A 6320-nucleotide genomic window follows, 5' to 3' on the forward strand; every position below is an offset into this window, starting at 1 on the left:
TTGTAATATGATCGTCAAATTGATACCTGAAATGCTGTCACAACAAAAAAGTGATAGTCGTTTTCAAACAAATATGTTTATTCCGAATAAAGCTACCAGAGGCTTACACAATCGACTGCAACATTTTCTAGCTATTTTGGGTTCAAATCACACATTTCTGTGACCGACAAAACTTACGAGATTAAAAAAAAAATCAAGAAAACTAAGAATAATACTCAAACACAGCCAATTTTTAGAAATCAATTTAAAACTTCATTCATGGCAACAATGAATTTTGACAATTTGAACCTGAAAATGTTGAATTGAATTGAGTTGAATCATTTTACACAGATGGAATGAAAATGATAGTCAATTTTACTATCAAAAATATGATAGTCAATTATCACCTTAGCCGATTCCCTGGTTTCTGAATGTGTCTTGAAAGTTTTTAAAGAGCACAGACAATATTCTAAATGATTTGTCCGTTCTTTTAAATACAAAGGAGAAGTGGAAACTTCTCACGAACCAAGTGCATTATATAAAAAAGTTTAGGTTTATTCCCTTTAAGTGAACTTACGAGTAATACCGTTTTAAAATAATATCTTCACTTCAAAATCAAATCACTTAAAAATCACAAAAACCTAAATATAGAACTCGTAAATTTACTGCGCTCTTAGTTCGAAAAAAAATGAAATTAAATATCGATAAAAGTGAATTTTATAACTTTAATTTATATTTCGAATCGATTTCAATATTTTGAGTGAATGTTAAATGTACACCTAAAATATCTCTTTTCGTAATAACATTTTTAGGGCACAAATATTTTTGTCTTCAGTATTTCTGTTGTTTTTTAAAGTTCATATCAATTTGTTATCACGTCAAATAGTATGATTTACAATATAATAAAAGTCTAATAGCGTTAAAGGTTCATGAGACATTTTTGGTCACACAAATGCGTCACTGGTTTTTTTAATTACTAGAGTAAAAGACTTCCACTGAATCCAATTTGAATACCTTAACGCTGAATGCAAAATCTTTGTTGTTTTTTGCGATATGGATTGAGGAAATAAGGTATCTTCACCCACATTAATTTATCAATCATGGATTTAGATTTTTTGATCTTTGAAAAGTTGAGAAATGACAAAATTTTTAGTTTCCCATTTGGAATAAATTTTATTTTTTAAGTCTTCAAAAAAGTATTGTATTTAAATATAATATTGATAAGAACTTCTAAGAACTTTCTTTATCCGATATTTTGTAAGAAATAAATTTATTTTAGTGAAATTATGAAACATCAGCATCGTTCATTTTATCTTTTTTTTTCAAAAAGTTAATTTATTTAGTGAAAAACAAACCTTAACAATTTAGGCTAAAAGTCAAGCTTCCTTCAAAAATGTGTTCTAAAAGCTCAAGCTATGAGAATATGGAGCTCTACAAAATAGGATCCGTTTATATTTAATATTGACGATGTTAAAACTTAACACACCTCTCCTATAACCGTCGCAAAGCATTTTAAAATATTATTTTTTCTAATTTTATAAATCTTATTTTAAACGACAAAAATCTATTTAACTGACAATTATCATAATTTAATTCACTTTTATTTTCCAGACAAAATATTCCTTATAAATATTAAATCTGTGCTTGGGACATATAAATTTGATTTAAATACCTCTCCATCCATGGACAAAATGCCCCTAACAAACGTTAATTAATCGCGCATTAATTACAAAACGATTGCCTTCACCTTGAACACATTCTCTTAAACTTTCTTATACAATCACTGAACTGCGGCACCGTCCCGGACGGGACTGTGGTGTTATAAAAATTATAAAAATATTATTTTATTCTTAATGCCAATGGCAACAAATCTCCCGCCCACTATACACAGCATGCCACTCTGCCTCTGCCACACGATGTCTTGCAAGACCACCATCACAACTATCTTGAACTTAAGTCATGTCAGTGGCGTTGTTTGTTTTTGCATATTCACCATAAAATATCGGGCTCAACAGCTCCAGCACGGTGTTCTCAAGCTTCTCGACTAATAGAATAAATAAAATAAGTTCAAATCTAGATCCCTCTCTCTATAAACAATAAAACTTGAACTTCTGAACAAAAACAAAAAAAACGAACTTCGATATAAAATTATGTAAATTTGAATTATGAATGAATTAATCGAAACAGCAAGCGTTTGCTTGCGCTGCTTCGAAGCTTTAGTTTATAGTGTTGCTGTCACGCTGACACGACGCGACGGCAGCGGTGGTGCAGAGTGCTGATACATTTGTATCTGCTACACTGAATTTTTAATTGTTTATGCAGTTCGGTTTGTAATTAACAATCTGATATCCGTTGTCCGGAGTTGGTGACTGGAACATGGAGGTGGACAAAAAAATGCAGTGATTTGGCGCCAGTCCATATTATTATGATGTCGTGGAATTTATCGCTAACGCTAACGCCAACTCAACATGGTTTTTCTTTTCTTATTACAAACAATTTTTATATACATATTTATTGCGATTTTGATGTTCTTATTAAAAATCAATGATTAAATTAATGTTAAATTGATTGGTTTCAACTTGTTTGGAACAATAAATATTGAAACCTTTATGTTTAGGTTCACATTGTCTCATAAGATCGAGTTTTTGATTGAATACACTGGGGCAAAATTAAACAACATTCAATAAACGAACGAGTCTTATGTCTTTAATTATTTCAATAATTGTCTATCGGTTTGCTAACTATCCGAAGGGAAATACTCTTTTTCAAACTTCTGTATGACTGACATGCTGTATGTCTTAAATTCTGTATTTTAAAATATTGTTATCTCAGAATTCAAACAACTGTATACCACAATACTGTGTTTCCAATTAATTATCACAAAATATTGTATCCCTACGAAGTGTGCTTTAATACATTTGTTTTGAAAAACTATCAACCATTTCTGTGTGCGATTCTGATGTTGTCAGGGATGGAGGGGACCTAATGTTTTAAGCCGAATCCAAAAGGCTAATTTGAGAAAGCACTTTTTATGATGAGTATTACACTTGGAATATTTGACAATTCCGTTAAAAAAGCTTTGAATTGCACAGGCAGGGTTTGAACCCAAGGCCTCTGGCATGACAGTGTAACGCACTATAACCAAAATACCACGGGTACTAACTGAAAAACTGTTATGATACCTTATTCTCAAAAATATACTGTTTCGAAAATTTAGTGCTTTAAAATGCTGTAAACTACTCACTTTTTAACACGATTTTTGCTTTTTGGCTATATACAGCATTTTGAAATATAGAATTTCGATCAAGCAGAATTTTGTCCTACAGAATTTTGTTCATTATAAATTGTGTAGAAAAGAATTCTGACATAACAATTTTTCAATACAGTATTGCAACCCATACGTTATTTCCATTTTAATGGATACCAGTTTTTGTCGGCCATACCTCAAGAACCAGCAAAATTATCGATTTAAAACTAATTCTATTTTACAGATATTAAAAAAAAATTATTTTCCAAAAAATCAGTTAGTGATTGTTTCGAAACCTAATATAGTCAAGTTTAATAGCCCGTTTTAATATCAATACATTTTAAGGATTTCCTCTAAGTTTGAAGCTTTTATGAAACGTGAAATATTGATAACATTAATATGACGCGGATCATTATAAAAGAATTCTCTCAGGTAATTTTTACGTTTTTAAGCTAGTACAGGAGCATGTACAGAGGAGGAAAGGACTTTTTTCCTCATCTTTCTCATCCACACAGTTTCATTTGAAAATAAGCCCGATTATCGGGCTTATATGATATCTACTTAGAGATAGACTTGACTTAAGGCACGTTTCCCATAGACAGTTATTGTAATCGGTCCGGTTTGTCAAATTGAAAATTTTGAGATTTCATGACGTTTCAAGGTCCTAAGAGTCAAAATAAAAGATTTTTAGAGATAGTGTGTGCGTCCGTACGTTAGAACGTCTGTCTGTACGCTCGCGACGTTCTTTTCGCCGTCCATAGCTCAAGAGTCAAGAACCAGTAGACATATCGGCTTGAAAAAAATTAGTTATACAGATAATAATGCAGAAAGATGCAGGAAGGGCTCTTCAAGAAATTGAATGAGTGTTTTTTTTACCATAGCAATTTTAAAAAAAGTGAAAAACTGACAAAAAATTGTCACATCAAATATTTTACGAACAAAAAATGATTTTATCTCCAAAATAATTTTGTGCAACGAAAAAATAACGATTTTAACATTTGGTAAAATTTTGAGAGTTGTTTAAGAAAAAAATAAAAAAAGGATTACCAAATTATTATAAAATTTGATTTTCAACTCAAATAGCTTTTCAAAATTAAGGTTTCCAACTAATTTTGTCTTACAAAACTATTGTTTTCAACATTCGTTAATATATTGCGAAAAATCGAATTGACAGTTTACTCACAAAAAAACAAAAACCAATACTCAAATATTTTTCAAAACTTAGAAATATTGAAAATATTGTTTTTGCCATTCAGTAATTTTGATATAAATTTCAACAGTCCTTTTTTTCATAAGAAATAAGATTTACAAAAAAACGTACGCAAATTTGGTTAAAATTGATATACGGTTCTCGATTTGTATTTGTTTATATAAGAAATAAAAACTTTTAAGAAATGCTATTGAAATTGGGTTTTCGACTAAAAATCTCGTTAGCAAAAATAGATTTCGAAATCAAACTATTTCAGTATATGTACAACATTTTTGGTAATTTTTAAATTGTTGAGAATAATTCAACTGATAACTTTTTTTTGACAAAACACGAAAGCCTACAAACTTTTAAATAAGATAAATCAAAAAAATGGATAATTTTGTATGCATGCAAAATAAATTCCTTCAAAAACACTATTATACATTTGTGTAAGAATTTATTTTTAACTCAAATATCTTCAGAACACATAAATTTATAAACTTCAAATATATATTTAAAATAATCTAATTAAAAATTTAGTAAAACTTCTTAAAAATTTCAATTGACAGTGTTTGTCTAATTAAAGTTAGTTCAAAAAATACCAGTTGAAAAAATAGCTTAAACTTTAATTTTGTATCGCATTTTGATTGAAGTTCCTTGCTTCGCACATAAGAAATGCAAAACATATCATTTTTAAATTTTTTTAGGGGCACCAATAGGAATTTATCAATGTGGCTAGCATCCCACATTCTTTCTTTATAAGTTTAATAATCTTATCAAATACCTTTCTTATATACAAACACTTAACTCACCTCATATCGAAAAATATCAAAAATTATCAAATATTGATCCAGATTTACCAAAGAGATGTCAACAAAACACCAAAACAATAAAATTCCATTCATTTGTTGAATATTAATTAACATATTTTATCTTTTATTGTATTTTTATTGCATTTTTGTTTAAATTTCATTGGTGACGAATCAACATAGAAAAATAGAACATCTTAATTTTTAGGCTCAAAAGAGAATTTAGTATTTACGTAGAGTAATCACGAGTTAAGCTTTTGTGTTGAGTTTGCAATTTTAAAGTTTTATGTGAAATGAACCACCTTTATCTTATTCACCTTTTGATTTCTTATTTGTTCTTAACAACTTATTTTTTTCCTTTTTTTCTGTTTGGGGGTCAATCAAGAAATTAATATTATAACTTGGATTATTCAAATATTATAAAAATAAACATAGGAGAAAAAAATTAAAATTATTACTATCCATCAAGTTATTTCCTTGTCAAAACGTATGCCGTTTAAGCCAGCTATTAAACCAAGTCAATTCATGCCATTCACCCATTCCAATCGCATTTACTGTCAAATAAATCCGCATTTAAACGCTTTTTTTCCTGTCTGACATAGAAAATCGCTCTCTCAAGTCGCATGTGCATTCCAATTCCAAAAACTTGAAGAATAAAAAAAAAAACAACAAAAAAAAATAAATAAATAAACACAACAAACATGGTGTCAAACGAATAGAAATTCCCTCAAAACCAAATAAACTTCATAATTTATTACGCCACACTAATAAGTACGTCGGCTTAACAGATGAAGAATCCAACAACGACAAACTATATTCTTCAATAAATTAATATCATCATAGTCAGTCAGTATCCGTAAATGAAGAAGAAGAAGAAACATGGCGTTGCTGATGCTGATGCTGATGCTGATGGTGATGGCGATGGAAATGGTTTCTTAGAGTGGTAGACTGTGGAGCAGTGATGGGGCTGAATTGGCCGGATGGATGGATCGGGAGGGGGGTTAGAAGTATCTGTGATTGAGAAATTCTTGATGTTTTAGTTAAAATTTCTATAATCCCGCACAGTTCCATTTATATAGATTCTATATACAACCTG

Source organism: Eupeodes corollae, chromosome 3 (genome assembly GCF_945859685.1).
Source record: "Eupeodes corollae chromosome 3, idEupCoro1.1, whole genome shotgun sequence".
NCBI classification, from domain to species: domain Eukaryota; kingdom Metazoa; phylum Arthropoda; class Insecta; order Diptera; family Syrphidae; genus Eupeodes; species Eupeodes corollae.